This window comes from Misgurnus anguillicaudatus, chromosome 12 (assembly GCF_027580225.2).
Source record: "Misgurnus anguillicaudatus chromosome 12, ASM2758022v2, whole genome shotgun sequence".
Classification (NCBI taxonomy): Eukaryota; Metazoa; Chordata; class Actinopteri; order Cypriniformes; family Cobitidae; genus Misgurnus; species Misgurnus anguillicaudatus.
The window spans coordinates 9,529,944-9,543,092 of record NC_073348.2 but is presented as its reverse complement, the minus strand read 5'-3'; the positions used below and the strand labels follow the sequence as shown (position 1 = coordinate 9,543,092).

General features: G+C 37.6%; 1 long non-coding RNA gene across 4 annotated transcripts; it reads left to right on the top strand.

The window, feature by feature from the left end:
* Window positions 1-3,867: 3,867 nt before the first annotated feature.
* LOC129437939 (uncharacterized) lies at window positions 3,868-10,649 on the top strand. 4 transcript variants are annotated; one of them, XR_012372454.1, is made up of 9 exons: window positions 3,868-3,882; window positions 4,559-5,098; window positions 5,202-5,378; window positions 7,102-7,161; window positions 7,298-7,378; window positions 7,545-7,598; window positions 7,756-7,842; window positions 9,880-9,967; window positions 10,125-10,649. It is a non-coding gene; the product is annotated as an uncharacterized lncRNA (long non-coding RNA). The 4 variants fall into 4 exon arrangements; XR_012372456.1 differs by lacking the exon at window positions 3,868-3,882 and having other exon boundaries at window positions 4,326-5,098; window positions 9,880-9,957; XR_012372453.1 differs by lacking the exon at window positions 3,868-3,882 and having other exon boundaries at window positions 4,327-5,098.
* Window positions 10,650-13,149: the final 2,500 nt, after the last annotated feature.

The following is a 13,149-nucleotide window of genomic DNA, read 5'->3' as shown; positions in this document are numbered from 1 at the left end:
CATTTACATACCTGTCAAGTTTTGGATTTGAAAATAAGGGAAATTTTCCGGTGCCCACCGCGAACAGTCCCACCACCAACCCAAACAAGCTCCAGTATTCCTTACATTTTAAGACTGGTGAGTGACGGAAAATATTTTTTAAACCAGTGCTATAATTTTAAGTATTATAAATAAATGATGTGTTACTATATTACTAGCATCAACTTAGACAAGTGATTACAAGTGATTATAATGGGAAAATATAATAACAAGAATAAAAGTGTGACAATAGATATTCAATATGATTTACCTGCTGGCTTGATGGAGCTTTGAATCCATGTTTGCAATGTTGAACTGCCTTTACCAGCCTCCCTTTCTGTTCTCTGTCTTTATTTTGTGAAGCCATTGGTGTTTTTTGTATTTTTTGTCTACAAAGTGTGCCAACAACAGCAAATTTAGTGTTTATGTTAACTTAGATCTGACCGGGAACATTTAATTCATTAGACAAGCATTTGCTTGCTAACTTGTTAGCACTTTTAGAACACCGACAGCAAATCATTAACCGAAGAAATACATATACAAACTTCCAAATTAGTAATTCTGCGGTTTAACAACTGATATAATGTAATAAATCTACCTGTTAATGCAACAAACTTCAGACAGAAACTGTCGTCTTCGCTCTCCAGGCAGAGAGTGCACACAGAGATGCTGCGGAGCGGGTGGGAAAACACGAAGTGGATTAGCGGAACCAGTGGACCTTTAGCGATCTGGGATTGGGAATGTTTTTTTATTACTCCGCCCGGGCATTATTATTTTTGTAATAACGCAGGTTAAAATACGGGAGATTTACGGGAAAATACTAATACGGGAGGACGGCGGGAAAGAAGGTTAAAATTCCCGGCCAAAACGGGATACTTGACAGGTATGCATTTACTCATGTTTGAACCCGTTAATTTAATTACCAATGTCATATCAACCCACACTGCCCGTTGTGCGGATTCTGAAACATAAAATTCGACCACACCAGAGTTCTGGCAACATCAGCCACTGTAACCATCTATATACAACTTGATACAAACCCATAAGATGATAAGAGGTCCAAACTAGCGTCTTCTAATTTGGTATAGCGAATCATATACAGTATTATACAACAACTTAATCAAAGTAGAGTTAATAACCAGAGGTCCAGGCGTATCTCCTTATAGCCTGCCTATAGTAATCACGATTACACACAACTTAGTTAGGGTTAAATAATTAGTCTATCCGTGTAACCAGAGGAAATGGTTGAAGCAACTGCCCCATGCTGGCGTGCCCTTATTAAAAATACTTACGCAACCTCCGCCAACTACCTATATACAACTTAATACAGATCTCAAACTATGACCAGAGGTCCAAGTTAGCACCGTCTAACCCAGTCCTTCTCAATTATTTTCTGTCACGCCCCCCCAGGAAGAAGTAAACATTTTGCGCCCCCCAAACTCTCCGCCGCGACTGTAAATAGTATAATTTGTCTATAAAATTACACATCTGCAAAACATTGTATCCTTATTAACATTAAAGAAAACACAAAAAAAGAAATATCAATCAACTTACAACAAAGAATAACTTTATTAACATAGTTTTTTTAGTCTGTAACTGAAAAGACTAAAATTGCATCAATTTGCCTGAAATAAAATAAATCAATCCTTATTAACAGTATATTTTTTGACCATTTGATACTGAAAAATTAAATTAAATATAATCAAAAAAAAATCCCTTCCTGAAAAAGTATTTTCCCCGGGTCTCGCGCGCCCCCCCGGGTGTCACTTCGGGCCCCCTGGGGGTCCCGCCCCACTATTTGAGAAGCACTTGTCTAACCTGATATAGCGAATCATATGCCATACAACAACTTAATCAAAGTAAGGACTATCATCAGAGGTCCAGGCTTATCTCCCTATAGCCTGCCTATAGTAACATAATTGCTGGACAGCTTAGTTCAGCGGTATAGACAATTAGCATGAATTTATACCCCGGTTGTAGATTTATGGTGACAAAGGATATCATAATACTTTATAGTAACTTAGAAGAGTCAATAATATTACAGATCATATTAGAATGAATGCAAACTTAAAAATTTATTAACCAGGTATGAAAAACATAATTCAGAAGTCAATTTACATTCCAAGTCAAATACGAAACAAACGAAAAACCATTGCATACCTGGTAATGAGATGAAGATCTGGTTACAGATTCCTCAACATAAAATAAAAATGCATGATGTGTGCCAGGACAGCATCATGGGGGTGCATTTCTCGATATAGAAAGTCCCGTCTGAATCTTCTACACATCTCCTTAAATAACCAGAAAACAAAGCATATAGGAATTTGGTACTGATTGGTTGTTGTAAAACTAAGGGCTGTCCTTAATTTGTATACAGTGGGTGATTGGTTCATGCTTAGAATGGGAGGTGTCTATAATCATTGAATAAAGTTTCACATATACTTTAACATTGAATTATGTTGTTATATGAGTGAGACCATTGTAACCACTTGCAATGAGATATTTCAATAGAAACAAATAAGATCAGTTTTAGATTCTTTGTGCATGTAGAATGTGGCATTTCATATACAGTTTGCTTTGAGAGAATGAGGATACAAATGTATGATGCCCTAAGGTGTGATCTTTGAAAACCAAATGTGCTCTCGGTAGGAAGTCCACTGTGAATTGTAGAGAGTTGCTTTTCCTGGGCTCACATGGCGAACTCCTGCTGTGTCCTTTGGGGAGGGGCTATCTTTATTCAGGAAATTGTCTTACACCTTTTTTGTTTTCTTTACATTCCCTTATTGTATAGTTGTTTCTACATTTTATATTTGTTCTAGATTTTTAGGTATATGTGGAAGAATTGACAATGCATACTTGACTTGATGTATGCAGATGATGCTGCCATTTATGTTCATGTAAGGAATAAAGTACAACCAGCTTCTAAACTTAGTTTAATAATGGTTAATGTGAATAAATGGCTTAATGATTTAAACTTGGTCCTTAATGTTGAGAAGACTGTGATCCCAAAGTATATGTGTCTGGAGAGGTCATACAGGTAGTTTCTCAAGTAAAGTATACCATGTCTTTCTCAAAACAAGAAAGTGTCACAAAAGGGGTTTTCACACTGCGCTTAACCCTGAGTTATCTTCATTCTAAACCCCGCTTTTAACCCTGGGTTAAGGAGCGTTTCACACCTGTAATTTGAAAGTGGTGTTAGCACCGCTTTTTACCCAGGGTTATGAAACCTTGCTCTGGAGCAGGGTTAGCACCGCATTTGTGGTGTTAACCCCGCATTGTGGTGCCAAACGCATGCAGTGTGAAACGAAGCAGGGTTAGAATGTTATGATCCTAATTAAACACAGCTGAAGTAGCTAATCAAGGCTTGATAATTACAGACAGGTGTGTTGAAACTGGATTGGAGACTCCTAACCCAGGGTTTAGGGATGCACAGTGTGAAACGTCAAATTATGAATACCCAGGGTTATCTCTTAACCCCTGGTTAAGTTTGAACAGTGTGAAACATGGAAAAAAATAACCCAGGATTCCATTAACCCTGGGTTTAGAATAACCCAGGGTTAATAATTTCAGGTGTGAAAAGCCCTAAAGTGTCTTATACAATCCAGCTCATTTTAGGTACATCCCAGACAGCACGTTCAGTCTTACCGACGTCGGCAATTGGAGGGCACCAGCGGCAAAGTGTCGGTTGGGGTTTTTCCCCTGCACACAGAATAAAAGTAGGTGGGTAAACGATCGGCGCGATGAGTCTGCAGCCGGAGATCGGCAGAGGAACCGCAAGCAACCTTTATGCCGACCGCGCCTCTTTTTTTCTTCACTAGATCTACGCAGTTGTTGGTCCACATCAAGTACAGTGTAAGCGCGAAGGTATGTTGATTAAATATGATTGTGGAAATGTTTTCGATAAACGGATGACAGAAATTGGCGTCGGAGGCAACATTACATGTTTTTAGACTTGGTTTGTTGTTATAACTGTTGACTTGGGGTGCGTTTCCCAAAACCATAGTTGCTAACCTGTTGTGTTAGCAACTAGTTGGTTGGCAATGGAAAATAAGCAACATGGTTTTGGGAAACGCACCCCTGGTTAGTTATTATTAATATGTTCGCGTATTAAATATTTTTCTGTGAGTTGTTTTTGACAGTATTTTTGACGTGAGGGGATCGTCGGTAAACAGTTAGGTAAACGGTAATAAATTGACGGACTGTCTTTTGTCTACACAAAAATGACATCTGTCATTTTATAATATCAACCCCTTACACTCTAAATGCATTTTTTATGATTTTGTCTAAGTGACATGCTTAAAATTAAAGGCAGCTCTTGTTGTGCGTTTTTATGGTAACGTTAAAAGTAGACCTGTCAATCAAAGAGCTAGTTTAGTACAAGTGCACAGCCACTGTAGACAGTCAGACAAAGTGGTTATTAAGTAATAAAGTGATAGGAAGTAAGTGTTTTTGGACACACACCTATTCATAAAATAGAGCCTTTATTTAACCTTTGTAATTTAGGCAAAATAAAATGTCTTTTCTGTTTTTTTTCACTCAGGTAAATACGATGAAGGCATGGCTTGGTGGCCTCCAGAACCTTTTACAGCCCACGTGATCAAATAGCTTGCGCGCGCATTTCGGCCACGAAAGTGTTGTTGTTCCCCAGTGGTTCTCTAACCTGTTAGCAACTCAGAAAGTTTATTAAAACGGTTACCCAGCATCAAAATGTCTGGTTGCGTTTGGTTGCACTAATATAATATACTAATATACGTATATATGTATCTGGCCACTTTATATTTGGCCATCTGCTAATGTCTTCTATCCACTCCACTATAGTACACGGATCTGGTAGATGTGTTGAAAAAGTTGATAAGTCAACTTTTTAAAATAACTTTGTCTGTGTTACTTCACTGCTGATTCTTACCATACTTCCGTTGCCAAACTGCGTGCACCTACGTTGCCACATCATCATTGTGTACAAAGAGTAAAAGGGTCTATAAAGACTCATACAAAATACTCCAAAGTTTTTTCAAGAGGACATCACCCAACCCATCTAAAGGATGAAAACAATACTCTTGTTGAATACTACATGAGACAAGTGAGAGTGGGGGGCTATGTTGTTCTGATGCTACTCATTGTACTTTCTATGTTCGATGTGATCAATATGAAAACTAATCTTTGTAAAAACTTTTCATTTACAGACCATCCTGACTTAGATCACCATCACCACCATCATCCCCTGCATCGTGCCCTTCATCAGACACCCAAAATGCACCACAAACATCACAGGCGAAAAAGAAGAAAACGCACAACAAACCTTCCAAAAAACCCTCCTCCCCCTTCCCTCCTACCTATGGCTGGAAACAACATAACAGTTGGCAAGTTGAATTAACTATTTTGACCTTAAAGGCTTATTTTTTTATCTTATTCACTGTATCCCCATAGTTAGATAAGTGCATACATACTCCTTTCATCTCTGTGCGTGCCGTAACTCTGTCTGATGCACCCACCGCTAGCTTAGCTTTGCACAATGACTTGAAGTAAATGGCTCCAGCTAGCATGCTGCTCCCAATAAGTGACAAAATAATGCCAACTTTTTCCTATTTATATGTTGTGATTTGTATAGTCACAACATGTACAAATAACAAGGTCATGTGAGACACAGCCATCTATTAATCATATACATACAGGGAACTATATTCTCAGAAGGCAAAGCCCGGCTACTTGGGTGCAGTGATTTGCTAGCAGCACCTGAGAAACCCCCGGTGAGGAGCAGAGAGTTCGGTCAGAGTTGTGCAGTTACTCCCCCCAAGTAGCAAGTGCTTCACCTTCTGAGAATATAGTTCCCAGTATGTATACTGTTAAAAGATGGCTGTGTCATGACCTTGTTGTTTGTACACGGTGTGACTAAACAAATCACAACACATAAATAGGAAAATGTTGCTGTTATTTTGTCACTTATTGGGAGCAGCATGCTAGCTGGAGCCATTTACTTCAAGTCTTTATGCTCAGATAGGCTAGCGGTGGGTGCGTCAGACAGAGTTACGGCACGCACAGAGATGAAGGGGTATGTATGCACTTATCTAACTCTGGGGGTTACTGTGAATGAGCTAAAATCCCAAAAAGTCAGCGTGTTCCTTTAAGTTTCCATATGTCCATTAGAAAATTGAAGGGATAGTTCACCCAAAAATGAAAAATGATGTCATTAAGGACTCACCCTCATGTCGTTCCAAACTTGTAAGACCTCCGATGTTTTGTGTTTGGTCCGAGAGCTTTCTGGCCCTACATTGAGGATCTATGCACGGTATACTGTCCATGTCCAGAAAGATAATAAAAAACATAATCAAAGTTGCCATTTGACATCAATGGGTCAGTTAGAATGTGTTGAGGCATCCAGGGGACATCTTGGTCCAAAAGTGACAAATTTATTCAGCATTCTCTTCTATGTCTATTGTGTAGCGCATGTGTCTGACTAAAGTCTTGTGACGCAGATGGCGTGTTATCCTCAGATATGTTTGTGATTTTTTTTTTTCACATTTACAGCATTCGTCTCCCTCAGACTGTAAACGAAGCTCGGGCGCACAAAAAAAAGCGGGGACGCACCTAATAACACATCAGCCACGTTGTACGTCAGCTGCGTCACTGCAGTCATGTGACTTTAGTCTCATGCGCGTTCAAAACAGAACCGGAAGAGAAGACAATGCTGAATGATGTCGTAATTTTGTTTTTTTTGGACCAAAATGTATTTTCGATGCTTCAACACATTTTGGCTGACCCACTGATGTCAAATGGCTACTTTGATGATGTTTTTTTATTGCATCTCTGTTCCTGGACAGTGTACTGTGCATAGATTTTCAATGGAGGGTCAGAAAGCTCTCAGACTAAATCTAAAATATCTTAAACTGTGTTTCGAAGATGAACGGAGGTCTTACCCTCATGTCGTTCCAAACTCGTGAGTCATTAATTACATTATTTAAATTTTTGGGTGAACTCTCCCTTTAATTACATGCTCATACTTTAATTATGCCTGATAAGAATTTGTAATATTTGTGCTTAAACATTTTTCGAATTTTAATCCTTGTTTTTAAATGGCCATGACAGTGACAAAAAGGAAGCAGCCTTCTCTAGCCCACCCAAGTTTCCATCAAAGGAGCAAGCCTAGTAAGACATTTTATGTGTATAATGCTGCACTTCTCATACAGCGAATATCAGATGTAGATATCTAAGGTGCAAATCTTATGGTTGATGTGCCTTTTTGATTATCTTTCTGTTGTAACCTTTTTTAATCTTCTTGAAGTGTCAGTAAGAAGAAAGCTGGCTAACCCTCCCACCCCTTGTTTAACTCCTCCAGCCCATCCCACATCATTGTAGATTGAAGGTAAGTGTACCCTATATAGTAAAATGCATCAGGTCCCTAAATTCAAGCAGACACAATGTACTCCACAGGTCCACAGCACATACCATAGTTTGATGTTCCAGAGATATGATTTTTGAGTTTATATTAGTAGTGTGATCAGTAAACCAAGGTTTTCTGTCTTTCCAAGAGACTGCGGTTAATATTCAGAAAGAGGCGCAGAGAACTGAAGGCTTTCCTGACTGTAAGCCATTTAAAACGCAGACAATGAAAACACTGACACGTGTGTGTGTGTGTAGAAATGTGTGGCAATTACTCAGCCCACTGACATTAGTTTATCTAATTGTGATAAACTTGACTTACTGTTCACTCCAATAATTTCGTTTTTCTGTATTTTCTAGTGACACCGAATAATAACGAAGGCCTGTGTGCTTTGCAGCAGCCTCCACGTCACCCTCTTCCAGTGCTCCGTCAGAGGACTAACGATAGTAAGATATTTTACATGTAATGTATGAATCTGCACTTTTTACTCAGAACATCATACTAATGTAGTAAAACAATACATTTCAGAATAATTCAATAGCAAATGAATTAGGGCCAGATTTTAAAATCAAGCTGGATCTGGGCCATTTGTGTTTTTTCCATTTAAGTGATTACATCAGTGAATGAGGACCTTCTTCGTACTGAATGTAAGTTTCTGTTAAATATGTGATGCATAGACCCTTTTACAGCCCACGTGATCAAATAGTTTGTGCGCGCATTTCGGCAACGGAAGTGTTGTTGTTCGCCAGTTGTTCTAACGTGTTAGCAACTCAGAAAGTTTATTAAAACGGTTTCCCAGCATCAAAATGTCTGGTTGTTGCGTTTGGTTGTACTAATATAATATACTAATATACGTTTATATAAAGAGTTTGGTCCCAAATAAACGCCATTTTTGAAAAAAATGAGTTGCTGCCAGAATCAGTATTATATCAGGTCAATATTAAAAAGTAAATTCTTAATTTTAAGCAAAATCCAATATACGCCATTTTATTCTGTCATCTTTTCTCCCTTTTTTCCCAAAATGCAATAAACGCCACTCCTCCTTTTCTACAGAATGCCATAAATCCGCTCCACAGTTTGCAGCGCACCATTGCAATGTAAACAAACAATGGCGGCGCGTTGAGTACACGGAATACTAGTTTTCCTCATCTACTTTGTACTTCGTGATCAACAAACAAACAAAAACAAAATAATACTTTAATAGCATTGATAAACCTGTGATGGTTTTCTGTGACGGGAAAGAAACGTAAGCCATCAACATCTAATAATTTACGCAAGAGACACTCGGGAGACGGGTGCTTGTTTGGCCGGGCCGACAACATCAAGTTTCTGTCATGCAAACACATTGACCCCAGGGGATCTTACGAAAAACTTTCCATAATTTTACTCAAAGTCAACGAAAATCGAGCAGGACCAAAACATTTTACAGCTGATCGCTGTGAAACACGTTAAGCGACGACGTCAAGTATAACCGCATCAATGACAGTGTTCTTAATATCACAAAGTAAGTGTTTTGATTAATGCCATTAATGTTTATATTTTTAATTGGTGTATACCACTAGTCAACTAAATGAATAACATGGCAAAGATGAATGCACATTTATAAAGGCTATTGATTCAATAGATTTATAGCATTTTGAATAAAAACTTGTCATGAATTTATTGCATTTTGTGGAAAAAATAATCTGTTTTTATTATAAATCTTTGAAGATCAAGTTATGGATTTGAAATTTTTTTATGTTTTTATAACCTAAAGATGCTATGTGAAAGTTTGTAACAGAAAATAGTGGTTTTCATCTTGTCACTTTCTTGGTATAGAAAACACGTTTTTAACAAAATTTGTCAAAATAAATTTAATGGGTTTTGGAACCAAACTCTTCATATGTATCTGGACACTTTATATTTGGCCATCTGCTAACGTCTTCTATCCACTTCACTATAGTACACGGATCTGGTAGCTGTGTTGAAAAAGTTGATAAGTCAACTTTTTAAAATAACTTTCTCTGTCTGTGTTACTTCACTGCTGATTCTTGCCATACTTCCGTTGCCAAACTGCTCGTGCATATGTTGCCACGTCACCATTGTGTACAAACAGTAAAAGGGTCTATTGGGTCTTTAAACTTGTGGCTGTAAGCGCACTTGAAAAGTTTGAGAGCAAAAAGCCTACATACTGTTTAGCAGTTTCACAATCTAATTTTATCATTTCATAGTGACAACCGTTAATTGGCAGCAGGAAGATGAATATGAAGGGCTGGGCTCTCCTGAACATAAGCTGTTTAGCATGCAGATCAAGAACACACTGAGACAGGCACACACACACAATACACAGCGCACACACAGCACAGTCCTACATAAAATGGGGAATGACAAAAATGACAGAAAAAGTTTGAGAACCACTGCTGTGGGGTCACTTATTTAGCTCTGTTAGTTGGACCTGGGTGATGCTGTTCTTTGTGTAACGGGACTTTTTCTGTATTTCCTAGTGCCACAAGATGATTGGCAGCAAGACACACCCAGTGATGAAGGGATGTGCTCTCCTTAAATCACAGCCTATTCATCAGGTACTCCTGAGTAAGTCCTACAATGTGTTGATCCAACATGATTTTATTTTTTGCAAAATGCTCTGACTTTTCTGAATTGTCTTTTTAGAAACCATCCACGAAGATATATAGACTTTTGTGCTGTCTTATTTTTTTCTGTTGCTTATTACATTATTACATTTTTTTAGGTGCTGTGTTAAGAAATCCTGCCTACAAAGTTCCACTGAGGCTGATATAAAGATGACTGTGAGAAACTGGCTGCTGCTGTCTGAGCAGAGACAGGAATGGGGGCGGCAAAGGCGGGACAAGCAAGCATCTTAAGTGAAATAATTGATTGGACTGATTCTGGAGTATGACTTATTCTGGAGGGAATTTCTTATTTTTGTTGCAGTTTGCTATGGGACAGTTTCAAGGACAGGGATTAGACTAGTTCTAGACTAAAATAAATGTAAGAGCTGTCCAAACTGAAAACAACTTGCACTGACATATCATAAAATACATCAGTGTCTTTTGTGATGCTTCAAAATGCACACAAGTAATGTTTTTATTAAGACATGTTATTAAAACTAGTTATATTTCAGAATTAAACTAAGGCCTAGTCCCGGTTTAAGATAATCCCTGTCCGGGAAACCACCCCAAAGTGTAATTTGTGGAGTGTTAAAATAAATGAAACTGCCTTTGCAAAAACAAAGTAAAAAAAAATTTCCAGATGCCCTTCTGTTTTGTTATTTCTCCTGGAAAACTCACTGATCCATTTTTTTCTGTTAGACTGACATTTAACAGGTTGTCATATTGTGTATGAAATACACCCTACACATAATAATCACTTACTTTCAATTTAAACTTTTTTTGTCATAAAACCTGGCAACTCAAAAGGAAGCGGCTGCAGACTGCGCAGCCACGGACGGAGTCTTGCATGCAAGTGGGCTAGTTGCCTACTTCTCAACTAGCTCTTGTCAAATTGTTAGGGAAGAAATTTTATGATTAACACAACATAAACTGTTATTGAGGGTTGATTGTTGTTGATACACAATATGAAATGAGTTAGCCTGCAGGGGTCTCCAACATTGTGAGCAAGGGCTACAACAATATGTATAAAACAATCTGGAGGGCTACTTTTTTATTTATTCTACTCAAAACTTTTTTGTTTTACTTACTGATTTTATTTTATTTTACTTTTTGATATGTTTTAGTATTGTTTAATATGTTAACATACGTAAACCAAGCCAAGTTAATATAAAACATATGTATGTAATAAATAAATATTACAATTGAGACTAATAGAATGTGCTGGCACCATGGAGACCCCTGGCCTAAACAAATCAATTATATAACGGTGGGATCCTGACGCTGGAACAGCTGCTTTATAAGCATGCCTTGACGTTTACAGCGATGCAGCCGAAAATCAGCTGTGTTCAATGGGAGAGCGAAGCGGATCGCGCCGCATATAGGTCATAATAATTAGGGCGGGTTTACGTTGGCTCACGGTCGGCGATCATTCTAATGCCACCATCTTCCCGATGTCTTGCCTATTAGCTACCGATCTCCATAAGACATCTCACCGAGGCACTTTATGTCGGGCAAGTACATGCGCCCCAACGTCGGTAAGAGCTAAATTGCTGTCTGGGATAAGACATTGTTTAACAACTACAGCAGCAAAATTATATATAAATTCAATGGTTATTCCTCATTTAACATATTGTATGACGACCTGGTCTTATGCTAAAGTTACAGTATTGAAACCTATTTTTTCTTTATACAAGCAGGCATATAAAGTGCTAGATAGAAAACTTAATACTTATCATCATTGTGATATTTTGTGTAGGTATAATATTCTTGACTGGGAAAATCTAATAAAATACAACAATGCATGCTTGATGTTTAAGATTTTAAATGGAAAAGCTCCACCTCCACTTAGTTATTTTATTAAAGAGACACTTCACCCATTTGCATAAAGCTTTGTATAGTTAGAACCCCAGTCATGTTTTTGAATGGTCGTGCATCATTTCCTCAGTTTCCGCTGAGACAGGAGAAATACAGATTTCAGTGTTGCGCTTCCTTCTTTCAATTATGTAAAAATCATAATTTTGCATCATTAAAAGAAAGAAGTCCAATATCTTTGTTGAGGGAGTGAGACAACAAACACCCCTTTTCTCGGTCAAATAGGCACCAAATTCAAAATGTATGTTACAATTCGACTAGAAATATGACACACTTTCAATAAAGATTAATGTTTCTACGGGTGAAATGCTCCTTTAAGCAGAAAACTCCAAATAACAGATCTACAAGATCTGCTCAGAGAGGGGACTGTGTAATTTAATTTAGGTCTACCTCTTTTAGCCAATCATGCTTCTCTGTACGAGCTTCTCAACTGTGGAATACACTTTCAACTGAAATAAGAGATTGTACAACATATAGCTCATTTACACAAAGTAAGGCTTGGTTTTTTTAAAAAACTAGACATGTAATCATTTTTAATTTATGTATTTAAGTATTAAACTTGCTGCTAACATTTTCTCCTGCTCGTTGCCAGGTGTGCTTGTTTTGTGTACCTGTATGATTATTTTGTGTCAATGTAGATTGTAGTACTGATACTGATTTACATTAATGTAGATTAATGTGTGTTGTCCTTATAAAAAAAAAAAAAACGTATATTCTCGTCTTGTAAGTTCATGATTAGAAATTAACATGTGAACAAAAACAATTATTATCATTAAAACATGAAATGATGGATAATAAATGGTTTACAATTGAAAAAGTTTAACGCAACCTCTGATGTGTGTGTGTGTGTGCGCGCGTGTGTGTGTGTGTGAGCGTGTATGTGTGTGTGAATGATTACCTTGATTAGTTCATTACTGATAATAAACCCACATTGTACTGTATAATTTATACAAAAAAGTCACATATTCATAGTACATTTATTTGCCACTGTTTTCAACCCATCAGGCTGAAAAGTTATTGCTGAAGGCTAAACATGCATTGTCCTACACTGTAAAAAATTTCCTGTTGTTTTTACAAAAACTTCTTGGCAGCTGTGGTTGCCAGAACAATTTGGTAAAAATTACAGATTCTCTTTAAAAGGAAAAAATGTAAAATTTACATGTTTTCACTTTAAGAAAAACATGCATTTTAAGTATATTTATTCAAACAAATTAGCGTCGCACACCTGAAGTAGATAGGTGCGTAGGATAAGAAGACAAAAAGTCTTGTAAC